Source organism: Mytilus trossulus, unplaced genomic scaffold, assembly GCF_036588685.1.
Source record: "Mytilus trossulus isolate FHL-02 unplaced genomic scaffold, PNRI_Mtr1.1.1.hap1 h1tg001137l__unscaffolded, whole genome shotgun sequence".
NCBI classification, from domain to species: Eukaryota; Metazoa; Mollusca; class Bivalvia; order Mytilida; family Mytilidae; genus Mytilus; species Mytilus trossulus.
This window is the reverse complement of record NW_026963669.1, coordinates 30,001-35,000: the sequence shown is the minus strand read 5'-3', so window position 1 is coordinate 35,000 and position 5,000 is coordinate 30,001.

Genomic DNA, 5,000 nt, shown 5'->3' with positions numbered 1-5,000 from the left:
TCGGTAAAAAAAATTTACAAGGCTGAAATGTTCATCGGGCAGCCGCACGTTAGACGCGGACAGGCTACCGCGGGTCTCTCGACCATCGAAGCCGTCTAACTGTACCCTCGGTAAAAAAATTTTACAAGGCTGAAATGTTCATCGGGAAGCCGCACGTTAGACGAGGCAGGCTACCGCGGGTCTCTCGACCATCGAGGCCGTCTAACTATACCCTCGGTAAAAAAAAATTACCAGGCTGAAATTTCCATCGGGAAGCCGTACGTACGTTAGACGCAGGCAAGCTACTGCGGGTCTCTCGACCATCGAGGCCGTCTAACTGTACCCTCGGTAAAAAAATTTTACAAGGCTGAAATGTTCATCGGGAAGCCGCACGTTAGACGAGGCAGGCTACCGCGGGTCTCTCGACCATCGAGGCCGTCTAACTATACCCTCGGTAAAAAAAAATTACCAGGCTGAAATTTCCATCGGGAAGCCGTACGTACGTTAGACGCAGGCAAGCTACTGCGGGTCTCTCGACCATCGAGGCCGTCTAACTGTACCCTCGGTAAAAAAATTTTACAAGGCTGAAATGTTCATCGGGAAGCCGCACGTTAGACGAGGCAGGCTACCGCGGGTCTCTCGACCATCGAGGCCGTCTAACTATACCCTCGGCAAAAAAAATTTACAAGGCTGAAATTTCCATCGGGAAGCCGTACGTACGTTAGACGCAGGCAAGCTACTGCGGGTCTCTCGACCATCGAGGCCGTCTAACTGTACCCTCGGTAAAAAAATTTTACAAGGCTGAAATGTTCATCGGGAAGCCGCACGTTAGACGAGGCAGGCTGCCGCCGGTCTCTCGACCATCGAGGCCGTCTAACTATACCCTCGGTAAAAAATTTTACAAGGGTGAAATGTTCATCGGGAAGCCGCACGTCAGACGCGGACAGCGTACCGCGGATCTCTCGACCATCGAGGCCGTCAAACTATACCCTCGGTAAAAAAATTTTACAAGGGTGAAATTTTCATCGGGAAGCCGCACGTTAGATGCGGACAGGCTACCGCGGGTCTCTCGACCATCGAGGCCTTCAAACTATACCCTCGGTAAAATTTTTTTACAAGGGTGAAATTTTCATCGGGAAGCCGCACGTTAGACGCAGGCAGGCTACCGCGGGTCTTTCGACCATCGAGGCCGTCTGACTTTACCCTCGGAAATTTTTTTTTTACAAGGCTGAAATGTTCATCGGGAAGCCGTACGTTAGACGCAGGCAGGCTACCGCGGGTCTCTCGACCATCGAGGCCGTCTGACTTTACCCTCGGAAATTTTTTTTTTACAAGGCTGAAATGTTCATCGGGAAGCCGTACGTTAGACGCAGGCAAGCTACTGCGGGTCTCTCGACCATCGAGGCCGTCTGACTATACCCTCGGTAAAAAAAATTTACAAGGCTGAAATTTTCATCGGGAAGCCGCACGTTAGACGAGGCAGGCTACCGCGGGTCTCTCGACCATCGAAGCCGTCTAACTGTACCCTCGGTAAAAAAAAATTTTACAAGGGTGAAATTTTCATCGGGAAGCCGCACGTTAGACGAGGCAGGCTACCGCGGGTCTCTCGACCATCGAAGGCCGTCTAACTGTACCCTCGGTAACAAAAATTTACAAGGCTGAAATGTTCATCGGGGAACGGTACGTTAGACGCAGGCAAGCTACTGCGGGTCTCTCGACCATCGAGGCCTTCAAACTATACCCTCGGTAAAACAAATTTTTTACAAGGGTAAAATTTTCATCGGGAAGCCGCACGATAGACGCAGGCAGGCTACCGCGGGTCTCTCGACCATCGAGGCCTTCAAACTATACCCTCGGTAAAAAAAAATTTTTACAAGGGTGAAATTTTCATCGGGAAGCCGCACGATAGACGCAGGCAGGCGACCGCGGGTCTCTCGACCATCGAGGCCGTCAAACTATACCCTCGGTAAAAAAATGTTACAAGGGTGAAATTGTCATCGGGAAGCCCCGCACGTAAGACGCAGGCAAGCTACTGCGGGTCTCTCGACCATCCAGTCTAGGCAAACTATACCCTCGGTAAATATTTTTTACGTGGGTGAAATTTTCATCGGGATGTCGCACGTTAGACGCGGACAGGTTACCGCGGGTCTCTCGACCATCGGCGGCCGGCCTAAGCCATAGCCTAGTCAAAAAGTGTTACAGGTTGACAATTTTTCATCGGGAAGCCGCACGTAAGAATAGTACAGCAGGTCTCTCGATGAAACGATCACATTTCATGTAACGTAACGTAACGAAGGCAGGCATCGTACACCCTAACCCTAAGCCGCCTCTTGACGATGCACGTCCCTAACCCTAACCCTAACCCTAACCCTAACCCTAACCCTAACCCTAACCCTAACCCTAACCCTAACCCTAACCCTAACCCTAACCCTAACCCTAACCCTAACCCTAACCCTAACCCTAACCCTAACCCTAACCCTAACCCTAACCCTAACCCTAACCCTAACCCTAACCTGTTACTAAGGCCGTGTCAGGACCCAGGCTGGCATTATTCCTCGATACGTGTAGGTACGTGGTCGGCCTGTCTGGTACCGGGCGATCACGGGTCTCTACCGCAGGCAAAGGTACGTGGTCGGCCTTTAGCGGGCTACCGCGGGGTAGGTAGATACGTGAAGACCCGCATAAGCCCGTGGTACCCCTCTAACAGGCCGTCCACGTACCTTTACCTGCGGTAGACCGCTATCAGGTCGACCACGTCCCTCCTTACCCGCGGTAGCTGGCTACCGAGGCCGTCGACGTTCCTTTGCCTGCCGTAGCCCGCTATCAGGTCGACCACGTCCCTCCTTATCCGCGGTAGCTGGCTACCGAGGCCGTCGACGTTCCTTTGCCTGCCGTAGCCCGCTATCAGGTCGACCACGTCCCTCCTTATCCGCGGTAGCTCGCTTCCGAGGCCGTCGACGTACCTTTACCTGCGAAAGCCCGCTATCGGGTCGACCACGTCCCCTTCTTACCCGCGGTAGCTCGCTACCGAGGCCGTCGACGTACCTTTGCCTGCGGTAGCCCGCTATCGGGTCGACCACGTCCCTCCTTACCCGTGGTAGCTGGCTACCGAGGCCGTCGACGTTCCTTTGCCTGCGATAGCCCGCTATCGGGTCGACCACGTCCCTCCTTACCCGCGGTAGCTCGCTTCCGAGGCCGTCGACGTACCTTTACCTGCGGTAGCCCGCTATCGGGTCGACCACGTCCCTTCTTACCCGCGGTAGCTCGCTACCGAGGCCGTCGACGTACCTTTGCCTGCGGTAGCCCGCTATCGGGTCGACCACGTCCCCTCCTTACCCGTGGTAGCTGGCTACCGAGGCCGTCGACGTCCCTTTACCCGCGGTAGCCCGCAATCGGGTCGACCACGTACGATGAGACCCGCGGTAGCCCGCTAGCACGGCCGTCCACGTCCCTTTACCCGCGGTAGCTCGCTATCGGGTCGACCACGTACGATGAGACCCGCGGTTGCCCGCTAGCACGGCCGTCCACGTCCCTTTACCCGCGGTAGCTCGCTATCGGGTCGACCACGTACGATGAGACCCGCGGTAGCCCGCTAGCACGGCCGTCCACGTCCCTTTACCCGCGGTAGCTCGCTATCGGGTCGACCACGTACGATGAGACCCGCGGTTGCCCGCTAGCACGGCCGTCCACGTCCCTTTACCCGCGGTAGCTCGCTATCGGGTCGACCACGTACGATGAGACCCGCGGTAGCCCGCTAGCACGGCCGTCCACGTCCCTTTACCCGCGGTAGCTCGCTATCGGGTCGACCACGTACGATGAGACCCGCGGTTGCCCGCTAGCACGGCCGTCCACGTCCCTTTACCCGCGGTAGCTCGCTATCGGGTCGACCACGTACGATGAGACCCGCGGTAGCCCGCTAGCACGGCCGTCCACGTCCCTTTACCCGCGGTAGCTCGCTATCGGGTCGACCACGTACGATGAGACCCGCGGTAGCCCGCTAGCACGGCCGTCCACGTCCCTTTACCCGCGGTAGCTCGCTATCGGGTCGACCACGTACGATGAGACCCGCGGTAGCCCGCTAGCACGGCCGTCCACGTCCCTTTACCCGCGGTAGCTCGCTATCGGGTCGACCACGTACGATGAGACCCGCGGTTGCCCGCTAGCACGGCCGTCCACGTCCCTTTACCCGCGGTAGCTCGCTATCGGGTCGACCACGTACGATGAGACCCGCGGTAGCCCGCTAGCACGGCCGTCCACGTCCCTTTACCCGCGGTAGCTCGCTATCGGGTCGACCACGTACGATGAGACCCGCGGTAGCCCGCTAGCACGGCCGTCCACGTCCCTTTACCCGCGGTAGCTCGCTATCGGGTCGACCACGTACGATGAGACCCGCGGTTGCCCGCTAGCACGGCCGTCCACGTCCCTTTACCCGCGGTAGCTCGCTATCGGGTCGACCACGTACGATGAGACCCGCGGTTGCCCGCTAGCACGGCCGTCCACGTCCCTTTACCCGCGGTAGCCCGCTATCGGGTCGACCACGTACGATGAGACCCGCGGTACCTTCTCAGCCGCGGGTAAGCCCGCTGAAAAAAAAAAAAAAAAATTTTTTTTTTTTCCCATCGCATGCGGTAGCACCGCTATCAGGTCGACCACGTACCTTCTCAGCCGCGGGTAAGCCCGATGAAAAAAAAAAAAAAAAAAAAAAATTCCCATCGCATGCGGTAGCCCCGCTATCAGGTCGACCACGTACCTTCTCAGCCGTGGGTAAGCCCGATGAAAAAAAAAAAAAAAAAAAAAAATTTTCCCATCGCATGCGGTAGCCCCGCTATCGAGGACGACCACGTCCCTTCTCAGCCGCGGGTAAGCCCGATGAAAAATTTTTTTTTTTTTTTTTTTTTTTTTTTCCCATCGCATGCGGTAGCCCCGCTATCGAGGACGACCACGTCCCTTCTCAGCCGCGGGTAAGCCCGATGAAAAAAAAAAAAAAAAAAAAAAAAATTTTCCCATCGCATGCGGTAGCC